This window comes from Tamandua tetradactyla, chromosome 14 (genome assembly GCF_023851605.1).
Source record: "Tamandua tetradactyla isolate mTamTet1 chromosome 14, mTamTet1.pri, whole genome shotgun sequence".
NCBI classification, from domain to species: domain Eukaryota; kingdom Metazoa; phylum Chordata; class Mammalia; order Pilosa; family Myrmecophagidae; genus Tamandua; species Tamandua tetradactyla.
This window is the reverse complement of record NC_135340.1, coordinates 61,553,333-61,580,116: the sequence shown is the minus strand read 5'-3', so window position 1 is coordinate 61,580,116 and position 26,784 is coordinate 61,553,333. Positions and strand designations below refer to the sequence as shown.

Here is a 26,784-nt window from a genome sequence, read left to right as displayed (position 1 = left end):
TACTACCATGGGGAATCAAAGGTCTCCAGATGCTATCCTAGGCCAAGAACTTGGATAGTTCTAATGGATTATAGTTGATTAGTTATAATTGATTATAGAAACCCTGGGACAACTATGATACTTGTTGTTCCATTTTTGCTTGTCCCTGGACCTAATAAACAGACCTTGCCCATCAGCTGGGCACTGACCAGCATCAAGTCATATCCAAAGTTTTACCTTCTGCATCAAAGTCCTTTACAAAGCTGCCCTAAGTTACAGCCTTCCCTTTGAGGTCTCCCACATTATTTTCCATTCTTCTCTATCAAATGAAATAAATTCTCTCTTCCTGTAATCATCACTACCTTTTGATTTATGATATTTTCTCCCTTTTTCTCTTACTTCAAGCATGCCAAACCTTCACCGCTTTTCCTCTTACGTAATTCCTGAAATACTTCTCTAAGTGTTGGAGAGTAAGGGATTGAAATCTTGACGGTGACCTGCTTATCCTTTGCCAGAAGACAGATGTCAAACTGAGCAGGTTTGTGTCCTCACCGACTATAAAATCTTAGATGAGTCACATAACACGTGTGCCTTAGTTTTCTCATCTGTAAAACGGGAATAATAAGACCAACTCTCTCACTGTGATATGTTTCAAACAGTGTCTTATAAATAATAAGCATTCAATTAATGCATATTATTTTCATGTTTATTTTGTAGTGAGTAATGTAGGTTAGTTTCATATTTATCTTGTAGTGGGAACCTCATGAAAAGATATGAATACTTTCTTCATGGTATGTATATTTCCTTGTCAGAATCACAGTATCTCACTACTTAAAGACTTCCCTCTTGGGTAAGAACTTCTTTATTCTTATGGCAATAACATGTATTTTAGCAGGGGCTGATAATCCAACACAATTCTAATATACTAACCTTTTATGTATATGGTAAAATACATCACTGATTATTAAATGATAAGCAAGTTTCAAAAATGAACCACATTTCATCATAATAGCTACCTTATAGTAGAAAGAAAAAAGGAGAATTGTTACTTTTGAGTTTCAGTGAGAGGATTTAAAACCATGATAACAGACTGGGATTTAAATTTTCACACTAAGCCCAACATGGTAGATAAAACATCAGCAATAATGGAAAGATATGGGAGGGCAATTTTCTAAGATGTTTTCTTCTTTTATAAACTATTATTGTCTTTTTTTCCCTGAGAATTTCAATACATCATAAAGGTGTCAGATGATTTAAAGAAGTTGCTTCAAAATTTTCTGAGCTCTGAGGCTGATGCAAGTTTTGAAGATGTTTTTATTAAACTGTAACATACATAGAGAAAAGTGAACAAATCATAGGTGAGTGGTCCAGTTAATTTTATCAGATGGAACATTCCCATGTAACCAGTCCAGATCACAGAACAGCATGACAAACAAATCAGAGCCCTAGGGATGCCATTCAGTCCTTATCCTCCGAAAATAACTACCCACTACCCTGATTTCTGACACTGTCAATTTGCTTTACCTATTTGGGAATTTTTATAAATGGAAACAAAGGGTAAGTATCTGGCTTCTTTTGCTTCACACTGTTTATGACATTCACTCATATTGTATAGTTCTCTGATTACTTGTGGAACAAAGCAATGATGCAACTGTCCTGTCAAGGTCACTGTATTGTCCAGTGTGACCCCTGAGGGTCTTCATAGACCAGACAGAATCTCTAGAGGAGACTACATCTCCTCCAGGGAAAATTTGAAGAAATTCAAAATGCTGAGATATAGCAAAAAGTAAAATACTTTTGATTAGATGAATCTGGGCTCCAATTCTTGTCCTGTTACTTTAGTACAAACTTTAAGCTTCCAGTTATGTACCTGTAAAAATGAAAATGGAAAGCTCTTGGGATTACTACAAGAATTAAACCAGCACTTACTGAACTCCTAGATGTGCATGGCGTATGGTTCAATAAAGGTTGATGTTCTAGCTTGCTAGCTACCGGAATGCAATATACCAGAAATGGAATGGCTTTTAAAAAGGGGAATTTAATAAGTTGCTAGTTTACAGTTCAAAGGCCAAAAAAAAAGTCCCAATTAAAACAAGTCTATGGAAATGTCCAATCTAAGGCATCTGGGGAAAGATACTTTGGTTCAAGAAGGCTGATGAAGTTCAGGGTTTTTCTGTCAAGTGAGAAGGCACATGGCGAACATGGTCAGAGTTCCTCTCTCATCTGGAAGGCACACGGCAAACATGGCATCATCTGCTAGCTTCTTCTCCTGGCTTCCTGTTTCATGAAGCTCCCCAGGAGATATATTCTTTCTTCATTTCCAAAGGTCACTGGCTGGTGGACTCTGCTTCTCATGGCTATGTCATGCTGCTCTGCTCTCTCTGAATCTCCCATTTTCCAAAATGTTTCCTCTTTTATAGAACTTCAGAAACTAATCAAGACCCACCCAAATGGGTGGAGACACGTCTCTACCTAATCCAGTTTAACAACCACTCTTGATTAAATCACATCACCAGGGAGATGATCTAATTACGGTTTCAAACATACAATACTGAATAGGGATTAGAAGAAATGGCAGTCTTTACAAAATGGGATTAGGATTAAAATATGGCTTTTCTAGGATACATACATCATTTCAAACCAGCACAGTTGGGTTCCCTGCACTGCTGTTAAAAAGGGAGAGGTCCCAAAATATAGCCCAGATTATGGAGTGTCAGACTGTGGAGGGCCAAGAGCAATCAATCAGACCCAAGCAGGGAAAGTCCCCACAACATTGGGGAGGAATGTCCCCAAGAGTTAAACAATAACCAATGTTAAGAAACTGAGAGAACAGGATGTGTTTTGGCAACAGCTAACGGCATTTTTCTGCTTCTATAATACACTTGCTTGCTAGCAACTGCAAAACCACAACATGATTTTAGCCTCTATAAGCACACCTTGAAAACTTCTGATGGCTGCTCTCTGAATCCTCTTTCCTGGAGGTTTCTGAGGCAGTCGCCGGCCAGCTAATAAAGACTTCAAATTGGCTTGCAGTTTTGATTTGTGTGGTCTCTCTTTCGGTGCGCCTCACAACAAGATATGTGATGCAAGGTGAAAAGGAGCGAGAAAAACCTAATTTTTTGCATTAATGATGGTGTTGGGGACTGAGAGTTATGAAATTATTTTCTGGCTATGAGACTGAAAGCTTTCTGATCACTAACTGACGCATCTGCCTCCTTCTCCTCCTTTGGCTTCTTCCCTGAGTTCCTTCACAGCTAGCTGGGGAGGCTGTACAATGCTGCTGATTTGCCACATCTTAGAGGTGATTCTTAGGATGGTTTTAGGGTTATGAACACTAATGTTGAAGAAGAAAGAAGAAATGCTGAGTGTGCCTTTGGAGAGAGATCTGAAAGACTGGTTAAAGGCTAGTTCTTCTACTCTTTTAGGTTGGGCCCAAACATTATGTTCAAATCGCACACCAAATGTTCTAATGAAAAGTAAAAGGGAGCATTAAGATATAGGGGGCACCTGGTCTCTCAGAAGTGTCCTCAGATTGTCAAAGCTAAACTGGGAGTTTTTGACTACAAGCCAAGGCTTGTTATCAAAAAAGTAGAAAGGCTTGGCTCCAACATTAATTAGTTAAAATGTTAAAGAGATGCTTGTGTTTTTAACTTAAGCACAGAGATTGTAATATTATTTGAAGAAGAATCCAATTGTATTAATATCTCCTTGTGTCTCTCTGTCTCTCTCTGTCTGTATGTGTGTATATAAAGAGAAGGGAAGAGTAGTTGTGACAGCAAAATCCCAGATTACAGGCTGCTTTTCCAATATTTCCTTTTGAAATAGCTTAAACTGACCTTTAGCTCTTGCTTGGAATAAGAGAAAATTATGGGAAAGCAATGAACAGGAACCAGATCACGTGTCTCATGGCTGAATATGCCAGAGATGATAGAGCTTAATAAACAGAGACTGTCTGGTGTGAGAGGACAAAATGATTGGAATGCACCCTGCCTTCTTCTGTTTTTAATCAGTGTTGCCAACACAAAGTAGATGACCAGATGACTTGAGGTTGGCTGTCCACCCAAACTAGCCTACTTATTTACACTCTAATGAGAACAGGATTAAGGGCAAAGTGTGGACTCTGGGCTCAGTGAGATGTGTAATAATATTAATAATTAGAAGAAAGAGTGGGAGGAGGTGCAGGGGCAGAAAGAGGAGGCAAACAGTAGCAGCATAGGAGCTACCAAACATTTATTGTGCAATTACTAAGTACCAGACACTATGGTATGGATTATCTCATGTAAACCTCATACCAATGAGGCAGATACTATTATTAATCTTCTTTAATAGTTGATGAAATTGAATCGTCAAGATGTTAAATACCTCTAAAGAATGGCCCATGCATTCTGATTCAAGCCCATTCTCTTTTCCACCAATTCGCCGCCTATACAGGCACGATCAAGCCTCCTTGACTGACATTTTTCTGACTAAACTGTCTGTACTGAATCCACTTTCTGATAAAATTTTACCTTATATCTCCAAATAATTTAACAAGGGTCCTTTGTGATCTGGTTCTAACCTACCTTCCTAATGGTATCTTTTATATAACCTCTTCCTGCCTATACCCATTCATTGTCCCCATTGCTTTGCAGCAATAAGGAATTTCTTGCCTGTACAAGCTGTGCTCTTTATTATTTCATGTCTTTTTACACAGGGGTTCCTCTCCTGGAAATGTTTTATTCACTCTATGTAGTACCTCCTCCTGTTCAAGACCATGAAGTAATGTCATCTCCTCTGTGACGTCTCCCTTGGTTCCTTCAAGCAGAGCCAATAATTCTCTTCTCTCTTTCCCAACAACATTCTCTACCACCCTCTAATATAGACTTAGGGCATTTTTTGGTAATTTTTCTGTCTTTATTTCTTTGCCTTTGTCATAATTTTTTTTTATAGACCGGGACTGTACCCTTCATCTCTATGTTATTGACTAGATTACTTGCTTGTCCCTGCAGAAGAGCAGACACACCCAGAACTGCCACATATGGCCCTGAGGTTTCCCACCGCACAATCCCAGAGGGTGTCATCCTCATAAATTACATCTTGAATGGCCCCCCTGGAGTCATGTGGTGCATTCCCTGCACACTGAATACAAGAGCCCTGGAATCAACAATCAGACACTAAAAATGTGCAAATGTATGGTACAAGTGGACATAAAGCTATGACATACTGCATACGTAGAAATAACTGAGATCAGAGTGACTTGCTCTATGGCATTCAGTCCAAATACTCTTTATCATTTGTGATCAATTATATCTCAGTTTGAACAGATGCTGATACTGTGAAGAGGGAGATCACCCAGGTTACAACACATTGCATGGGGGAAAAACAAAACTAGTTTGGTGGATCTTGTTTCTCATACTATGTTCAAATTTGTTCAGGCACAGCCAGGCTAGATTCATCACTGCTATATGGAAAGGTGACCCAGTCAAGAGATTAGAGGCTGACATTAGAAACAAATTGCTGTTGGGGGGAAAGATATTCATGGTTGTTTTATCATCTCTAAGGAGTTCTCTGGGCTCTGGGGTGGGGGTGGGGTAGTGGGCAGCCCTACCCACCGGCAGAAGTCCCTGGGCACAGTGGTAAGTGCAGGAAGATGAAAATTATCCACATTTTACCAAGCAAAATGTCAAACCCCAGGAGGAAGCAGGAGTGCATCTGCTAAGCAAAGGAGAAAAAATCCATTCAGTGTGCAAGGTAGAAATAAAACTGGCTTTCCTGTTTAAAGCTAGCCTTAGCCAGGCTGTCATCGTAAGGCTTGATGATCAGCAGGTTGTCCATTTTGCTTGAGTTCATCTCTAATGAAGGTTCTATCCATGGGATAACCCCGTGAGCCTTTTAGGCCCTCCCAGGCCCGCTGAAGGGCTAATGATTTGAGGCTGCTTTTAATTTCCTCCTGGCTTCCCTTTTGTTATCCTACTGCTTGCCATCTCTCAGATGCTTGTACTTGATGGATTCTGTGGAGATAAAGATAAGGGTAATTTCTTGCCTACCATGCTTTTCTTTTGATCTTTTGTGGTTTTATTTTTGCACTTTGGAGTGTGGCACTCCTACTGTGCAGCCAGATGTGCCCAGATCCTATTGAGATGCAGCCCAGAGCACACAGACTGCAGCAAGACAGCTCAGTGATGGCAGGAGTCATTTGTGTCCTGGATCAGGGCAGAGGAAGGGGGGACAGCAGAGATGAAGAGGGAGAGGAAGTAGGTGTGAGGCTTAAGGCAGGAAAGGAGCTCGAGGAGGAGCAACAGAGGGAGGCCCTGAAGTTAAGAGACATCCAGGTGCCTTCTTTACTTGCAGTATTAAGTAACATATTTAAGTGGATGGAATACATTCTATGTAGGTTACATAGCGACTGTATAAAATTCCACATTTGCAGTGCAGGGCTGTAAATAATGGTAATTACGCTGCTCCTTGCCCAGCATCTTGCATGTTGACCCTGAGCAGACTGCTGGAGCTAGCCAATTTGAACTAAAAATCCCCTTTAAACCTTCTCTTCTCTTGTCTCCTGCATCTTCCAAGGGACTGATTATGAGACAAACAGGAATGTAGGGCTGTGGTCACTTTGAAGCAGTGATAATATAAGACAGCAGGGCTCTACCACTCAAGGATTCAGTCTCAGCCAGTGTGAACCTGCAGTTTCAAAGGTATGAGACAGTTCCACCCCATCCCCATCCCCAGGACTTTTCAAGACATTTTTGATTCAGAACTAGTGTAAATGAGGGGTGATCAGATCAACACCAATGAACATGCACTGTCTTGCTCAGCTAGGCCATAACCAAAAAGTAAATAACTCAATTTTGGAGGCTTCCTTCCTATAGCAGAACATGCCCTTCACTTTTCCAACTGCATGCATGCTCTCTTACTCACAGATTTCACTTTTCCCTTGTTGCCTTCGTGATGACTCAATCACCCCATTTTCAGCACTTTCATTCTATTTTCTTTTCACAAATGTTCTGCTACTTGCTCTAGGTTTTATACTGTTATATTTTTCCAGGAAGTGGGGACAGGACCAGCTTCATGGGCACATCACCTAAGCAGCTGCTTGGAAGGGCCTCACTTTGGGTTTAATATTCTGCTGTCACACCATTTTTTAGCAAGAAACCCTGCATCTTCATTTTGCAGTAGGCCTCGTAAATTATTTCCCAGGTCCTGAATGGCAGCATGTATTCCCCTTCCTTTCCCTATTTCACCCCATTCCCACCTCAGAAAGTGAACTAAAATCCACACATCCCCATCAGGCCAACTTTGTGCAAGGCCCATAATTGGTGCTTAAGGAATATTCAGTTTTAAAGGAGTAGTTTTAATATAATGGCTAAGAGCCCCAACTCTGGGGCCAAACCACCTGTACTGAAATTCCAAACTCTGCTGCTTCCTAGCTGTGTGACCTACCTTGCACAAGTCAACTTATCTCTTTGTGCCTCAAATTCTTCTTCTCCAAAACAGAATAATAGCAGTGCCTATCTCATAAGATTTCATGAGGATAAACTGAGTTAACACATATGAAGCTCATAAAACGGTTTTTGGCATGTAGTCAGTAAATGCTATAATCAGTTGCTATCATCATCATCATCATTTGGGGACCTTTTCTTTATAAGTCATCACCTAATCCAAGGAGCTCAGCCTCTCTCACACTCTAGCTCCCCAATAAGGAGGGCATTCCTTTCCAAGTGAAGAAAATGATCATGCATCCCCCACCTTTCATCTGACCAGCCCTGAGGGGCTTCACTCTGGCTGGCTTAAGTCACTGCGGAGGGAGGGCCATTCTACTTTGTCCACACTGGTTACCATGATCTTCAAGGAGCTCAGAGCCTGGAGCAGATCTCTTTTGGTCCACTCAGCAACCCTATGACAAGTGGCATTGGCAGACTTCTCTCACCCTGTGTTAGGCAAGGGCAGAGAGAGCGCAGAAGTTAAAACCAAACTGCTTAGGGGTGGGACCAAGAATCCAGGACAATTTGGCTGGTCATTTTTTGTTAGCCTAAGTTCCCATATCATTAAAAAAAGATTTCCCTCTCTAGGGAACAAAAATTCTAACTCTAAGCTATGCAACCACGAGGCTCTACATTTACACTGTAGCCTTAATGTGGTATTCATTCATTTTACTCCAGGTTAGTCCTGTCATTCTAGCAGAGCTTCACCAAGGCAGGCGCATGTCTGTTTTCCCATGGTGATTTCTACCTGACTATGCAGGGAATAGCTCCCTCCTCCTTCCCTTCCTCCTTATTGACTCCATCCCCATGGGCACCCCAGCACCCCTTCCCCTCATTTAGCTACAGCTAGAGTAGCTGATGAACATTTCTTGTTGCCAATTAAGGCCATCCACTCAGCTTTCCATAATTCAGAGAAGGTAACTACAGAAATCAATGTTTTGTAATAAAAGGGGAACACATTTATGAAGTCTAATTTACTCTAACAAGCTCGTTTTTGCTTTAATGTTTTAAAATTTTGGTAATTCTATTAAATTGGAAGTCTTCGAGGACAGTGTTGCAAAGATAATTACACAGTAGAGATTGTTTTCCAGCCCTGGATTGACAAAGAAATCAGAAACGGTGAAGTAACATAGGAGAGATGCTGGGATTTTATATTTTCAGCAGCAGAGATGCTGGGAAATAATGGAATGCAAGATGCTGAGCAGAGTGAAGGTGGTGAGTGGGAGAGGCACTGGATTCAGCAGGAAAGTACACACAAGGGAGGCAAGTTGGCCTCCGTCTCATTCACTCATTCCACAAATAGGCCCTGGTGCCTACTAAGTGACTGCCACAGTGCCGGACCCTGGGTATTATGGCAGGGAGTAGGCAACCCAGGCCTCTGCCCTGACAGGCCATCAAGGTAGAGGACAGACAGTTGGTGGATCTTACAGGAGTTTGAATGGAAAGGGGCAATAAGAAACTTTACGGTCTAATCTTTCCATTTTTTAAGTGAGGAAATGTAGGCCCGTGAGATACAGGATTTGCAGAAATCACTGACAGCACTTAGACTTAAACCCAGATCTCCTGACTTCCGCTTGTTCAGAGTCAAGCATCGAAAAGGGGATGCTATGTTCCCCTTTTCGATGTGACTTAAGTAAGAATAAAACCTTGCCTGAAATATCTTCACTGGTGGGCTGCATGGAGCACGAGCATCCCACTGCTGGTGTCCCTTGCCAAGGGCATGCAGACTTCTAGCTGAGGGATGCACGTTGCTATCCGGAAGGGGGCTGTCTCAGGAAGGGCAAGGGCTCCACCTCACCAGCGCAGCCAGACCTGGAAGCACAGAGCAGCGAGTGTGGAAGCGGAAGGTTCTGAGATGCAAGGCAGGAAGGAGGCAAGAGAAGACCCTGAGGAAGTGAGAAGGACAGAGAAGGAGGAAAAGGACCAAGTCCTTATCAATCACTTGCTATGTGCTTCTGACTGCACACATGCTTCCACATTCAATCTCCATGGCAATTCTGCTGTGTAAGTTTTCCTCCTTATTTTATTTTTGCCCAAGGGTATCCCCATGAACCAAGAGGCAGTTAGGACCCAAATTCAGGTTGGCTGGTTTCAAAAACATGCTTTGCCCACAATATCGCCCTGATAAAATCTGCCAGCTACATGGTTTCCTCTGGCTTCATTATTTACTTTATAGTTATTTTATTTTCTATCTTCCACTCTAAATGTAAATAAGGATCCACAAACATCTAAAAATCAGTGGAGGTGGTTGAACAGATACCTTTTCTGCAGTGCCATACGAAGAGAATGAACTCTTATATTTATCCTTTTTTTTTCTTTTTGCATTTTCACTGATCAGATTTTCTTAAAACAGGATACGCTGCTCACTATTAAAATTTTCAACTTTCATTTTTCATCCCTTATACCTGTAGACAAATAAGGTGCTGGCCAACAGAACTTTCTACAATAACGGCTATATTCCATAGTTACACTGTCCAATATTGTAGCCAACAGCCCCATGCGGCTATTGAGCCCTTGATATGTGTCTGTAACTGAGGAACTGAATTTTTAATTTTGTTTAATTCGATTAAATTAACTCTAAATAGCCACACGGTGGCTAATGGTTAACTTGTCAAACAGCCCAGGTCTGAAATGATCTGTAGAGGTTAAGGTGCTCACCTTAGACCTGTGATCAGCTTGCTCAGCACATAACTGGGGGGGAAAACCAAAGAACTCTGGCACTCTAACATGAAGACACAAATGTCAGAAGCAATCTGGGATAACAGCTTCAGCAACAACCAGACATCACTAGCAGGCTTAAGGATTCATTAAGTCTTAGAATCTCCTTGCTTCTGAGCAGGGTGCACTTGTCTGGTATGGCTAGCCGTGCCACATTATTCTACATGCAGAACGAACATTCTGGAAAATTAATGTCCTTGTTTATAAGGCCAAGGAAAGAAAAAAACACCTCTCAGCCTAAAGGATCATGTTAAATACAGAGTACTTCTAAAATTTCCTCTGGGCCAAAATTATACCAAGTTTGCCTGTGGATGTGAACACGATCCACAATTGCTCTGTCAACTTGTCTTCTTTCAGTCCAAGCACATTAGTATCAGCTCTACAGCATTTTTTTTCTTTCCTTTGCACAGCTCTATTTGGTCCCCACAGAACTATGCTGAGTTTCACAGTATTCAAGCAACAATGTCACAAGACTGAAGCAACATTGTCACAAGACTGAAGTTAACTTTGAAAAAGAATGTCTGATGAAAAGCCGTTATAACCTAGGTAGGAATGTAATTATCATTTTAACTTTTTTCTTTTTCTTTATTCTATTTTCAAGCTATCAAGTAGGGACAAATTTCTGGAGGATTGTTTTACTTGGTATAATCAGTTAGATATTCTCTGGTGTATCTCCAGAGAAACAGAGTCAATAGAACTATATATTTTATACAAGATATTTTAAAGAATTGGCTCGTGATTTAATTTAAAGAATTGGGCTGGCAAGTCCAAAATCTGTAGGGCAGGTTGAAACTCAGGCAAGATTTTATGCTGCATTCTTGAGGCAGAATTTCTTCTCCTCTGGGAAACCTCAGTTTTTGTCATTAAGGCCTCCAAATGATTGGATGAGGCCCACCGACACCATTGAGGGTAATCACCTTTACTTAAAATCAATAGACCGTAGATGTTGGCATCTATAAGATACCTTTATGGCAGCATCTAAGTTCCTGTCTGATTAAATAACTGGGTGCTATAGGTCAACCAAGTGGGCACATAAGACTAACCGTCACTTAGTTGGTATAAACTAAGAATTCACATCTTTCAAAATAACTTCCAATGATAAAATTACATAATAAAAATATTTTCCAATTGCACAGTGTCTTTCTCTCAGAAGCTTAGAAGTCTTTGAGCTCATTTTATTTTATTCTGGAGGGCTGAGGCAAGAGGAAACCCTACCCCGCCCTCCACTCTCCCACACTCTCCAGGCAATGAATTATCAATTGCCCAGCATATGCCAGGCACTTGTCTAGGAGTTTTACAAATATTAACTCATCTAATGCTCAAAGCAACTCTCAGGAAATTATTTTTATAAAGGAGAAAACTGAGGAAGAGGGCTAAGGAACTTTGTTATTCAACAAATTTCAGGTGTCATGTATACATGGCACACTTCTAGGTGCCACAGGAGATACAGTCCTTACCCTCAAGAAATTTCCAGCAAGGAAGAGCAGAAGAGATGCATAAGGAAATATAAGATTCATAGGGAGACCATGATAAATTCCATAAAAGGTGTTACGGAAAACTAAGAATGGACAGTTAGAGCTAAAACTTTTCTCAATGTGAAGATGAAAAACCATTCTCTTCTGGTATGGATTCAACTCTGATCCCTGAATCTGTGAGAACCCCAGGGGTTGAGGGAGGCAACCAGCAGACTGACGATCTACTCCCCTTGGATGGACCCTTAAATTTATGTTTAAAAAGGGAAATAATCTCATAAAGTACTCTGTTGATCTTATACATGAAACAGCTGCAGCCATGAGTCCCAAATCAGGGCCCTTTCTCATAAGTACACTTTCTTTGGTCTTTCCTCTTACACTATGGAATCCAGCTTTCCACCCATATGGGTGATGAAAGAGCCTCATTAGCACATTATCACTTCTGCCCCATAAAATAAATTACACTCAGGTGGTCCCCTACCCCTTTCAGAAACTAAGAAAGTAGAACTCATAAAGATTATCCTTTCACCAGATGACTCAGGAAGATTTGGGAGAATAGTACTCATATTTCCTATCATTCCAGTTCATTCCTTTCCTTCCTCCCCAACAGACCATAATGAGCTCCCATACTTATAAGGTGATGATCCCTGGGAAGCAATTACAGCAAAAGAGGCTAAATCTATTCTCCATCATATTATTATTGTTTTAAAAATATACATAGGAAGGAAAAAGACAAAACTTGCTGTGAAGAAAAGAATGGATTATGAACAAAAAAGGGCACAGAAATAAATGGTGGTTATGATGGCATCCACAACTGGTCTTCCAAGGGTTGTGGTGACCATTCCCTATAAAAAAGTAACTGCCAGCCATCCAGGGCCTCTTACATCACTCCATTCAAAGACTTGGGGGTGGGGTGGGGATGGAGGGCTCCCATTCACGTCAGGAAGCCAGCCACTAAAGCTTGGGAGAGACAAATGAAGGGTTTGGAAAATAGCATCATCTGCCAGCAGGGAAAACTCAGAGCTCTGGCCTAGAATAAATTATGGGGCTCCAGGAAACGGGTTTTCTAAATATTCCAGAAATCTAGGACCTTTTCTATCCTGCATTTAGATACATTTAATCAATTTGAAAAATAGTAGTAAGCATTGTCATGATATACCTTTCTAGGAAGGATAATAGCAGATAGGATGCCCCACCAAAATCACCTTCCCTGTTGGATCAGTGGATAGCACTGCTAATAGCTTTGGAGAGTGGAAAGATTTCAGCCTCTGAATTACCAAGTAAACATAGCATATAGCTATGTAAACAGTCAAGCATTTCTCAGGTTCCTCCAGAGACAGGTCTCACTGGGTGGCTCCCTGTTTTGTTTAGAGTATTTCATCAGAATGTCAGGCACAGCCCCATTTTAAAGCATCAAAACCAGTTCATAATCCAAATAGAAAGGATTTAAAGCTTATCTGCCCATTTGGGGTTAAATCAACATCTCTATTTCCCTATATGATTATAAATTATTGAGGTTTGATTCCACTCTCATTCATGTATAGAATAAAATAAAATGGTTTGGGCCTGTAAATGTAAATGTAACAAACTCTGGATCTTTAAAATTGATGGATGAGTGGGTGGGTGAGGGGATGGGGGAATAAATGGATGGGTGTGTGAAGGGATGGATAGACAGACCTGACTGAGGGATGGATTTCTTGAAAATGTGGAAGCCTTGTTTATTAAGCTTCATTTGAGTTTAACTGGACTTTTTTTTCAGTTTTTCTTTATTTTTCTGTGAAATAAGAGGATTGAAGTCATGGAACTTGCAAATCTTCTCATCACCTTGGCAAAATTTTTCTTTTCTTGCTTTTATCCTTCTCCAGGGAGGGGCACTGTCTTGTTTACCTAGAACTGGGGTAGAAACAGTAGAAACTTAACTATTGGGTTGAATTTCCTTTCCATTTTTAAGGATGACCCTCCCCAAAGGGTTGAGATGTATTTTGTCTTTTTCTCCCTTCTCTGCCTGTCTCTCTTAAATGAACATTTAAAAGTTAGGGAGAAGGGGAAAAACTAAAATTGAAAAGTAGGCTAAAAGATGGAGAACTGGACAACAGGAGTAACCAAGTAACCAAAGCTTGAGCAGGCTATCAATTCCCATTCTTACTCAAAATTTCCTTCTGGGTTAGAATGCCCCATTTGGAGCTCTGAAATTCTAAGATTTTTCCCCTCCTCCACTATGATATAAGTATAGAAGAATTCTATACTTATATAGCATTATAGAAATGCTATAAACAGAGACTAGGAAAAGCTATTTAAAACAGCAAAACGTTGTTTCTGAAACTGTCCTGGCAATTTGAATCTTTGCACTGGGAAAACAAGGCCTTCTAATTTCCATGACCTCCTAGTGTGAAGGTCTGATACATTCTAATCTGCAATGTAAATGATGAGGAACTGCTATTAGATTTAAAAAAAAAAAAAGCAGATCTCTAACTCTGCAGTCAAGTGCACTGAGTACTTTCTTTCTTTCTTTCTTTTTTTTTTTTTTTTTTACCCCCTTCACAGTACTGGTTCAAAAACTATTCAAGCAGGTAAGCACAGTACTGAAAAGGAAAGTACGTGGAAAGGAGGCTGACAAGATAACACAAAACTAAGGAGTCAGAGCAGATGTCTGGCCCTAAAAAGACTGCAATGGGCAGTACATTTCTGAATGTACACACACACGTACTCAGTGCCTTATTCTGACAACTATATAATCTGAATTATTTTTCCCACTTCTGCGCTACGATTCCTAAATATCTTTCTTAAGCAACGTGAATTACAAACAAAATGCAAAGCTTTTCATTTGTATCCATAACCAGAAGAACATAACAACTTCAATGGGAAATTCTAATGTCAGGTAAAGTTATCAAAGCATCAACTATTTTCTTTCTAACAGAACTTCATTTAATTTTTGTTTCCGCACTTTAAGGTCATAGTCCTCTTGTCTTATTTGCATTTAGCTTATTGGCAGTTCCACTTTTTGAATCACTGTTTCACTACTTGCAATCTATAATACAGTTCCCTTTTTCTTCCATTCCCCTTTCCCTCTCAACTCTCCTCGCTGCCCCTCTCTTCTTACTCTCAACATGCACATAAAGTGAGACATTGGAGAGCATCAAGTCTGAGAATGCAGAACTTTGACTGGTACACAGGTTACAGACTATGCCCCAGTTAGGAAAAATACTAAATCTTTCCCATGTTTAATCACATATTCAAATACTGATCCCTGGCCTCTGATATTTTCTCCTGGGTTGGATTCAAATAATATACAGATAATCTGAGGAATTTACTGGAAAATGTTCACAAATCCCTGAATGGTTTCATACTCTGGGGCTGGGCACACATATTTTAGACAGCTTAAGGCCATTAAAGAAATGCATTTGTCCCTTTTTGTCCTTCTTGTTGTTATGTTGCCAGCAAAAGAGACACAATGTGGACTCTGCGAGCTTTTGCCGGTCACAAAAGTCTCTTTTAGATAGAATGGCCAGCAGGCACTTCTAACCATAACTTTAGCCACCAGCTGCGTCACTGCTCACACCATCTGGCTGAGATGACTCCGAGCCCCTCTTCGCCGAAGGGGGCGCTACACTAACTGAAAACGTTTGGGGAAAAGCACATATTCTTCTTCCACAGTAAATCAGAAGATGCCTTCCCTCTATAAAATAACAGTGGACTCCTACTCTTAAATTTCAACGTCAAAAAAAGATTAGGAGGGACAAGGGGGAGGAGATTTATGGAGACAAGGGAGTTGTTAGTTTAATTTTTAAAGACTAAACACAAAAAGTGTAAAAGGGAAGAAACAAAAGCACGCACGTGCACGCATGTGTGTGTGTGTGTGTGTGTGTGTGTGTGAGAGAGAGAGAGAGAGAGAGAGATGTTCGACCAGTCAATTAACTGGGGAAACAATGACATAAAAACTTCATTTTTTCTTATTTTCTTCATATAAAGGACTAAGAGAAATACAAATGCTTATCATGCAAAATAAAATTATAGGAAGGCTTGGAAAAAGGAATCAGTGGAACTCAATTGTCTGTGAATAGTTGAAATACTATAAAGGGAGAGATAAAATGTGTTTGATGTTCATGGTCCTAAGGAGAAGAGCTAAGACCAGTGGATGGAAGCTACAGGAGGATATTGAAAATATTAGAAAGCAGTTTCTGACAAAATTATCAAATGATGGAATGGGACATCCTGGCAGAAGACTAGATGAAGTTTAAAGCCTTTAATTTAGTTCAAGCAGAGGCTAAATGAACACCAGGCAAGCCAATCATCGAATCCAGGTTTTTCTTATATGAATATAATGGTATGACTCAGGAAGCAATGGAGCAGGAGCCAGAAGTCCACTCTTTGTCTTTTCCTGTCCATATGATATCATGAAACTCAGTTAACCCATTTGGACTTCAGTTTTTTCATCTTCAGAATTAGAGGTGTGGGTGTGCTTATCTCTAAAGTCCTGCCAGCTCTCATAATATCTTATTATTGTTTCTTTACATATTTTCTGCTAGCTACTCAGAAATTGATGAGGTACTCTGATTTCATGTTAACTCAACCTGCGCATACTATTTGGATGCACATTTCTCAGACTCTCATTATGCAGAATACCTGAAAGTACTGCCCTTATGTGTTGCAGTGAAAGTCCCTCCTGTAACCAGTAGTGCTTAGAATTTTGGCCTATCTCTATTTCCTGAAAATGGAACAGCTAAAATTTGGATGAGGAGATATTGTAAGTAATGTGGAGAAAAAAATGTGTCATACCTAAGTAGGATCAGAGCTTAATGGTTTTATTGATGACATACTCTGCAGTATGTTGTTCAAAGTAAAACAGAGAAGCATGAAAAGGATTCAGACTATACGAAGTTCTTGCAGAAACAAGATAAGTAGTGAGTGACGCACAGTAGTATTTTTCTTCCCAGGACTGATGAATCACAAGATCACATACTGGCAAGAGCTATGCCACCACCGCACAATCTCAATTATTGCTCTACGCCCGTCCCTGAAATATCACATTCATTTCATTCTTTGTATTTCCAACTTCTCCTTGTCCCCCAACATGTTTGCATTAGATCTTTCAGAAAATATTTCATGAAAAGAAAGTAAGATAAGAGTAGAAAGAGGGGTGATGTGGTTAAATTAAAAGGAAGAGTATCTGTGGCTCCATAACCTGCACTGGGAAAAGTAAGAACTGGAATCACTAGAATCATAAGCAATTCATCTCTCTGTTGGAAGCCATTACATTTAATGGGGAAGGTGCACTTGTTTATATGTCCTATTCTTAAATACCAAAAGGTGTAGCTTTAAAAAGGCCTTCCTAAGAAAATTACCGTCACACCAAAGGGCATGGAATAATGATAAAACTGCAAAAGTTACCGTAGAAACTGAAAAAAAAAGGGGGGGGGGGGTAAGTATCAATGGGGATGATTTCAAAATCCTACAGAATAAGAACTGCATATTTTCCATTCTGTTTCCTTATGAAACACAGTTTTCAAAGTCTTGAATTTTTTCCCAACCACTTATCTTAAGATGAATCATACATAATTGTCTTCATATCCCTTGTCTCTGTGTTAATGGTTTCCATAAAAAAAGGAAAAGTACCTGCTTACAACAGTCTTGACAACCTCTCTCTACATTTTACACAAATGGTACCAAGCTGGCTTCATCATCACTGGTAGGAGAAAGACAAACACTTATTCTTTCCTGACAAATGTTCATTCTACCACTTTTTAGGCACTGACATAGGATCTGTGGCATACTCAAAGATGAGAATAAAATGGTCCCCAGCCTCAAGTAATGTTTTCTTAAGCTGGGAAGATCAGATGTGTAATAAAATTAAAAATATGATTCCACACAAATGAATGATCTAATATGTGCAAATTCATAGAGACAGAAAGTATAATAGGAGATACCGGGAATTGAGGGGAAATGAAAGGGTGAGTTACTGCCTAGCTGCGTAAGAGTTTCTGTTTTGAATGATTAAAAAGTTTTGGTAATGGAAAGTGTAAATGGTAGCAGAACACTATAAAAATAATGCCACTGAATGGCTGAAATGGCAAAGTTTGTTATATACATGTTACCACAGCCAAAAAACAGAATAATGTGATAAAGGCTGCAAGAGAAGCATAACCCATTATTGAAATTTAGAGACTAGAGAGATCAATTTTTGGATCAAATCGGAGAATTCTTCATGGAGAAGGTGACATGTGACCTCTGAGTAGGACACATTCCCAATGAGAGCAGCATGCGGAAATGCACCAAAGCTGATAGCACTGAATGTGGGTGTCCTTGTTGGAAGCACTGGGTACCGGGAGAAATGGCAGAAAAATCATAATCTACTGTGAATGCCACGAAAAGGAATTTGATTGTTTATTTGGTTGGCTCTAAGAAACTCTTGAACTTGCTCTTTATGGTTAGGGGACTCCAAAATGGAATGGCAGATTTAAAGAAGCCTAAAGCCTTCACTTCAAAGACAGAAGGCATAACGCTTTAGGTCAGTGTATTCACTATCATGAAACTCCATATCTTTCGTGAAGTCCTTGGGGTAGCCTGAAAATCATGATTTCTTTACAGGAAGCACTTGTCTGAAAGTAGACTATACATATATAATGAGTAAGCTGTGGGTAGAAAATAAAAGCAAATCAAGACCCTAATACAGACTTCAAACAGGTATATGAATTTGGAGATATCAACGTCCCGGTATCCAAACTATATATCCCATAATCATTTCATGAAAATTCTGTCAGCCTGGTTGTGTCTAAAGGGCACACCTATGTCAGGCAGGAAGAAGCAGAATAAACCTGGTTGGGTTACTGGGTCTTAATAGCAGAATACATCCATACTGGGGTTATACTTAATGTTCTATAACAATTCAGGGAGCTATGCAGGACACACCCTTCAATTAAACCCTCTAGAATATAATAAAAACTTGTCAATCAACTAAGCTTTCATCTCTATCTGTTTATTTCATGAAGGAGAGGTGGCTAAAGAAAGTCTAATTAACCCTCTTTATCATCCAAGGTATAAGTGGAGATGGAATTAGGGTAATTGAGATGGATGATTCAGAACAAAAAGAGACACCTGAGAAAATGAACTCCTCACAGCTCTACCTGCCACCTCATAAGCCTGAACTACCTCTCATCCTTCTGATCAGGCAGGTCCCTTTTCTGAATCAGTGTCAGGACTTGGCAGTAGAAACAGCAGTGTGTATTTAAGATTGTTGCTCTCTTGAGCTTCTAAGGCAGGCAATAAAGATAAGACATAGTCTACACATAAGATACCTCATCTTCCACACCTCCTACTTCAATATTGAGTCTGTCAGTTCAATAACAAATATTTTGATGAAAATCAGAAAATTAATCCATCTGTTTGGTATAAATGTAAATAAATAGAAAATGTTATCATTCATTTTTTAGCAATTATTAAAAGATCATTAATATTAGCCATTGTTTCATTAATAATAATTTTTTCTTTTAGTCAAGCCAATCATATAGGTTTGAGTGGAAAATAAATTTCCAGCTTCCATGTTTACATATATTTCTCAATAAAAGAGAATGTTAAAAGGTGTTTACATCTTCAGTCAGGGGATTCTCCTTATTTACTTTCAGACAGACTGATAACAGTTTTTTTTTAATGTTTTAAATTTTAATCTTTTACAATACATCATTTCTTTTAGTCAAAGCTATATTTTCTATTTTATTTAGATGATAGTTAAACATTGTACTTTTCTCTCTCAAGAAACCTTACATGCCAGAGCTGTGAAAGAGTATGTGAAAGGTTCTAAATTTTTCAGTTGTTCACCAAATAGTGTTGGCCCATCCTTACTTTGTGTGAGGCCCTGAGTTGAGTCATGTTTAAAATACTAGGGAGACTTAAACACAATTTTAGCCCTCCAGAAAAATGAAGTACAGTAATTTGTGTCACAGGCAATTATACAACAAAGTAGAAAGTGATAAATGGCATGGAAAAGGAAGTACACCTATGAGGAGCAATAGACATTGCTTTTTAGGAAAGGTCTACGAATTAGAAATCCAGGTCTAACACAAGCCATCTAATCTTGGATAACTGGCATGCCTTCTCTTAAGTATTTCTTCTTAGGTGAATTAGGAATAATAATCATTGCACTTATGTCTTGGGAATATTTTGTGGATTAAATGAAATAATGTATAATGGAACAAAGGGGTCTGACCTTGATTCTATAGGAAATGTAGAGTGCTTTAGGCATTTTGGCAATGAAAGTTGTATAACTCAAACAGTGCAAGTCATAGATGTGATATGGTTCAAGCTTCTAATAGGTACAAAAAAATTTATAAACAAATGGCCCGATGAGTTAAGATAAAGAAGCTGCTCATGAATCCTCTTCCTTAAAAATTTTTATTTATGCTAAGGTTCAATCAGTTTGGCTCCACAATATCTGTCCTCAGGTCCAAAGCAATAGTCAATGCATTGAAAACATCTGGATTTTTGCTTTGTTTGGTTTTTTTTTTTTCACTTTTTTTTTTGAAGGTGGTATGGAAGATCAAATTCTAAAAGTCTTTTTAAGTGGAAGGGCCAAGACTTTGGAGACAATGGTCTCTGTAAGATAAAGAAGCTGCTCATGATCCCTCTTTCTTTCAAGTTTTTATTTATGCTAAGGTTCAAACACTTTGGATCCATGGCATCTCTCCTCAGCTCCACAGCAATAATCACTGCATTGAAAACATCTGGACTTTTGTCTCTTTTTCACTGTTTATGAAGGTGATATAGAAGAAGGACCTTTTTAAGTGGAAGGCCCAGGAATGGAGCAATGGCTCAGGAGAGTTTGTGGTTTGCTGCCCACCGTAGGAAACATGGAAGGCATGTAAACGGGAGCCACAGCTATCAGAATACCTTGAGCATCAAATCCCAAAGACAACCAAATGCTTGGCCCCTCATTCAAGATTACTGTTTGAAATTCAATTTTCCTATATTTAATGTCTACTACACGTAAAGGGTTAGGCTCATGTATTTAATCCTCTGTTCGTGGTTTGGTTTCTGCCCTAGCCACTGCCCAGGTTTAGAAACCTAGAGCAGGTTTTACAATAAAGGACTATTTCTATTAAAAGCCTACTAATCTGTGGTTGCTGTTTAGATATTTAAACTTCAAATTCTAAGATGATTTTACAGACCAGTTCAAAGAGAAACTACTTGATTTGGGTTAAGGGACATGACTGTGTTATGATGAAAGCATACTTGCCTGAATACACACACAAACACACACATGCACACATTTCTCTAGGGATGCTGAAAACATAACTCTTGCATTACGTTGATTTCTGAAATAAGTAAAGTGCTCTGAAGCTGGCATGAAATCATTTTCCCAGAACAGACCATCTTTAGTCAATGTGTTGTTGTTGAGCACTACACAATAATGGCATGAAACCTTCAAATGTTATTTCATCGTCTATGGATGAGGAGTTTATCTCCATAGGGCCATAGCCAAGATCGTGCTAGTATTATATTCCTAAATATATTTGACAACATCAACATTGTGACCAAATTCCAATTTACTCCAGGCAGTTACCAAAATCTATTTTTATATTTGGCCTTATGTCTAGATCCATATATATATATATATTTTTACAACGATCTCAATTCCACTATCTTTCATGAATCTTTTGGAAGTGGCAATGCCTGCTTAAATGCTTTTAAAACTCACATTAACACCTAATTTATCCTTTAACACCATAAAATACTTTCTATGAAAATAGTAAACACATTTTAAGATAAACACCCTTCAAACCACAAAACCATTGGGAAATATTTCCCTCTCTTCATATTCAAACATCTTGGCACCATAACATGCCAATGAGTCCCAATCCTGTGAGCTACTCTTCTTTGAGCTTAACCAGACGCAACACCATGCACTGGAGAGTCACAGAGGGTGAACGAACAAACAGAAGTGCCCCTGCCTCATAGAGAAGTTAGCCTGCACCTGCAAAATCTCAAGTAGCATCCTCCAATGATGAAATAAAATCAAATCCATAAAGAGTACCTTCAGCTTCTCGAAAGTTGTCATCAGTATGCCTTGCAGTATTGCTCCTAATGAATATGAGTCCTCTCTCTATGGGAGAAGCCAGCTTAGTGTCTAGGGACTGTGGCTGACCCACATTGCACTGGTACAGAGGAGAGAAAGACAGGGAGAACTGCTTCTCTAGGGATCTGCTCTGGAAGTGGTGGAGAGCATGAAACTAGGTAGATTCTGCCAATAAATGTCCTGGGTTCTTCTTCTCTAGCCCTTTGAGCCCATATCCTTGAAAAGCAGATCCATAGGGTGGCTATAGCACCTGCTTTGCCAAGAAAAGGCCATCCATCCAAATTATCTAATTTCTGTAATCTTCTTGTTTCCTCCATTGCAAATGCTGCTTCTTCCATTTTTTACCAGTCAGAAACTCATTCTTCCTTCAATACACAGCCTAAACATCACTTCTTCTATGTTTTCCCTGGGTTTCCTACCCCCACCCTGAGAACCAGTCACTAGTGATATGAGATAGTAGGAATAAAAATGCATCGGGGAGTACTCTTGAATTAAGGAGTATTGGCTCAGAAAGATACCAGCTGGATGATCTTTTAGATAATCTTATCTAAAAACTCTAATATGCTGTTCCCTTACCTATGAATTGTACTTTTTCAGAGATTATTCTGAGATGTAAGATTACATATGTACTGACAAAGTACCTAACATATATTAGGAACTCACTACATACTGATGATTTACTCAACTCCCACTTTGCTTCCCCACTCTGAACCTGCCTATATACAAATTTTGTCCCTGCTTCCATTATATCAATATTTATTACTCTTATGTCACCAGGATTTCAGGTATGTATCTTTGAATTCCTATTGCCTGGACCACAGTAAGAGTAGTAGAAACAGTGGTAGTGTAAGTAGCTCACACATATAATACTATGTGTGAGGTGATATTCTAAGAACATTTATATATGAAGTCATTAAATCCTCATACCAACCCTAAGATGAAGTACTATACTTATATCCCCATATTAAAGATAAGAAAACTGAGGAATAGAGATGTTAGGCAACCGTGAGCTTAGTGTTCTTTAGGATGTATAGTCTGAAACCATTCTAATTTAAATATTATTATCGCATGGCATCAAAAGAATCAGATTTTAATGGAAGAAAAGGACAGAGAAGGGAAACTGCTAGAAAATAGTATCTATGTATTTATTCAGTAAAAGCAAAGGATCTTGGGCAGAAAATCTCTTGCCTCAATGCATTTTCTACACATAACCACAGATTTTTAATTTCTACCATAGAGATGTGACTGAATTTCTGGGAATAAGATACCAAGTTCACGTTCATTCATGCTAAATTGTTCATTCATGCTAAAAAAGGATACAGAATTGACTCCCTCTCTCCTGTCTGGAGTCTCAGATTTGGCACACACTCACCCTCTTTGAAGAAAAAACATGTTCTTACAAGGACTATAGAAGAAAACATGCAGAGAAAAACCCTCCTACCTTGGACACTCCTTTTAATATTTGTGGATTTTTAAGTATCTCTAGTCATTTTTGGCGATCTAGTGCCTACACTGTGATCACAGATGTCCAGCAGGTTACTGAAACAAGTGCTACAGTCTGAAACTGCCAGAAATATTTATCAATATTCTCAACTGTCTTCTGCGAGAAGAGCTGACCCAATGTAATTTTCAGAAATGGTTACCAAATATATCTCCCATTGTTGCAAGAACGATCATCAATGTTGGCTTTGGGTTTTTAGTTTAGGTTTTAATTTTTACCAGTAATTCTAAAGCTTTCCCTGACATTCCAAGGTAATTTCCTTTGTGTTAAGAAATATATTTCAATACAATCACAAAAGATACAGTAAGATTGTAGGTCGTTATCAACTATCTGTTAAAGGAGGGGTCTGACTATTAACTTCTTTTTTCAATGTTGTAAAAAAAAATTGCAAAATTTAAGACAGAAACTTGGAACCATTCCTAGTCGAGATAATGCACTTTTAAAACGCCTTTTTTAAAACCAGAGAGAGATTAGCAAATCTTTATTCAACATTAGTATGTCACTATAGAATATCACCATAATTATTCTGTTTCTAAATTTGAATCGCCTTTATTTGATTTTTATTTAAAGTGCTATAATTCTTATCTCATTACTTGTGCTATCATCTGGTGGATGAACTTCCAGTCACCTCAGCCCTTAGAACACAGAAGCCAAAATCACAGTCATGGCAGAAGTTTCAGGGATTAAATTTAAGTTCCTCCTTTCCACACGTGGCCTAAAGAGTTAAGTGACTTCTCAGAGACAAAGAACAAATACAAACAAAAACCCAGATACTGTCGCACCAACCACTACCTCCCAAAACTCCTGCTGCCTTTGAAAACTGCCCTGAGGTCACTAGCCACCATGCTCCCCTAGACTTGCAGCTTTGTCTCCTTAACTCTGGATGTTTTCCGCACTCCTCCTTGCTTTCCCCTCCCTTCCCGATGGCCTGGAAACTCACAGCAAGTTGGGACAATCATACCTGTCTTTATCTCCTCTCTCAGGGATCACTGTTCTTCATTTCCTGACATGCAGTGTCTTTAAAACCATTAATACATTTTTTTCATCCAATTCTTTGGTAGTTTCAGGCAGGAGTGTAAATTCGTTTCTTGTTGCTTCATCCATTAGTAGCGGAGGTCATTATATATTTACTTTAATGTGCAGTAAAATATAAGTGATAGTTATACTGGTAACAGAATAGTAATATAATTTCCTCTTAAAATAATAGTAAGAAAAAAAGCTAGTAGATTAAAAAAACTGTATTAAGTATATAATAATACAGATAAAATTGATGTGGCATGAAATCTGAAGATAGTGCTAGAATCACTAAAGTTAAGGATCTTTAAACTTAGGGGATAAATATGAAGTAGAGGTATGGTAAGAGAGTTTACACTAAAAGGAGACCAAAGGGAAAATACAAGTGACTCGAGGGTGTGAAAAATCTGGGTGCTTTGAAAGTCATTTGGATCCACGTAGTGTAGAGCAAGGGAGCTGAACCCAAACCTAGTTACTCTGGAAGTCACTGCACTAAAGAATACAATAACTGTTACTCACAATGGTAATTTTAGTTAAAGAAAAAGGTCGAACTGTGTTCAGAATGCTATGCTTAAGTCATCATAATACATTTTAGGAACAATTCAATAAACAATTGTTAAATAAAATTTCTTACTTAAGGAGATAAGACTTACAAATTTGCAGAATTTATTCACTAAGAACATCTTAATACTGTTTCCTGAAGAAGGCAGAAGAACAAAATGTTACTGTTCATTACCTTTTAGATGATGGTGGATAATGTAATTTGGTGTTCTAGGGCAGAGATGAAACAATTTCACTGGATTTAAAGGTTCTGAGTTGAAGTTGCCTGAAGGTGTTCAGGCACAGCTATGATATTTCAGATGTGCAGGCGGGGGTGGGGGGGTGGGGAAAGGAGGCCCAAATGAGCTCACTATTAGGAGCATTTAGCTTTTCTCGATGTCAGAAGGAACATCACTGAGCAAAAATCAATGCTCCCGAAGCCCCATTACCAGGGGTTTAATTTCATGTAACTTTTTTTGAAATAGCATGTCTCAAACAGTGTATGAAAAACACAACAGAGTGATTTTTTTAATCCTATGAAACAGTTTAATAACAGATATAAATATTTATTCATCATTTTACAGTTAAGAAAGTACTTGAACCCAGAAATGAGATTGGGACTAATCTCTATTTTCATTTTTGATCCTAGAATAAGATAAAAACTTAACCTGAATCCACTGTATGACTGACAGATCCCTAAATAAAATGGTATCTCATATGTGGATATTTTTCTCAGTGAAAGGTCCAAGGCTCTAAGAGTCACAGCTTGTTAAGATGTTCTACCTACCCTAGATAATGTTGGAATGATCACTTAAACTGGACTTATAAATCTCTCCATTCTCAACACTTTCACAAGTGTTTCCATTCCAATGACACCATGGGATGTTGGAAATTACATCGGTATACATCTGGAACCTAAGGGAAGAAAGAGTGGTGTTGCAATTTCTATTTGAATCAGTGCTTTCTTACAGCCTCACTTCTCTTCTGTGTAGGACAATTTACCTTAAGCCTGGGGCTATGAACATGATTTAGCGTCACAGTCTCACACTGGCACAATGTTTCTACTGGTTAATTGAAACCAACTCCTGGGATTTACCCAATTGCTTACAGATCTAACCACTGAAAAAGAAAATATTTTCTTAAAAGAACGATTTTGATAAGGAATGTGAAGTCATACATACACATACAATATTTTCTCTTGTCAGCAGAAGTTTCCCACTTTTCTGAAAGGGGAAATAGTGGATAAAAATACATGACTATCTGGAAATGATAGAAGAGTCTCTGTACTCTTTAGAGTGGGCCATGGCAAAAATGCCTTTCCCACAGCATGTTCTCCCAAGCAAACTTCTCTTCAGCTCTTTTATTCATTTTTTTATTAGCACTTGGGTAGGTTGTTTTGCCTGATTCCTAGACAAAACCAGGTCTTCTGAGGAATGGTTTGCTTGGCTTTGTCATCCTCTCTAACACTCTCACTCTCCTTAATTTCCAGGCAATTCCTTCTCCCACAGAACCCAATCACCCATCAGCTGGCTCCCCCTCACCTCTATGACATCATCTCCTACCATTATTTTCTCTGTTCCATTTACACTAGTCTCCTTGCTCTTCTTTGAAACTGCCAAGCATGCTTCCAGCTCAGAGATATTGCATAGCATGTCCCCTCTGCTTAGTACGGGCTATTTATTTAGGGCTTTGGTCAAATGTCACCTTATTAAATACCATCCTGCAAAAAATAGCAACCTCCTCACTCCCAATATATTCCAACCCCCAACCTCGCTTCATTTTTCTTCATAACACTTTGCAGCCTCTTGCACATTATCCATTCACTTGCTTGCTTGTTGAATGTCTGCCTTCCCCAGTTAGGACAAAACTTCCATGAGAGCAGATATTTTGTCTGTTTTGTAGAATAATGATCTCCATCACTCGAATAATATCTGGCAAGAGTGGGTGCTCAATAAATTTTGGTGATGGACTGACTACTGACTGAATGATGTATACCATCAAATTGACGTCCTAATTTTATGTTACATGTTA

General features: G+C 39.0%; 2 long non-coding RNA genes across 3 annotated transcripts in view; both read right to left on the bottom strand.

The window, feature by feature from the left end:
* LOC143655145 (uncharacterized) overlaps positions 1 to 26,784 on the bottom strand; it is a 213,496-nt gene that overhangs the window by 50,001 nt on the left and 136,711 nt on the right. The window lies entirely within an intron of this gene.
* Positions 13,383 to 25,730, bottom strand: LOC143655144 (uncharacterized). 2 transcript variants are annotated; one of them, XR_013162067.1, is made up of 3 exons: positions 25,541 to 25,730; positions 24,161 to 24,329; positions 13,383 to 13,525 (listed from the first exon to the last, which is right to left on the bottom strand). It is a non-coding gene; the product is annotated as an uncharacterized LOC143655144 (long non-coding RNA). The 2 variants fall into 2 exon arrangements; XR_013162066.1 differs by lacking the exon at positions 25,541 to 25,730 and adding an exon at positions 24,950 to 25,048.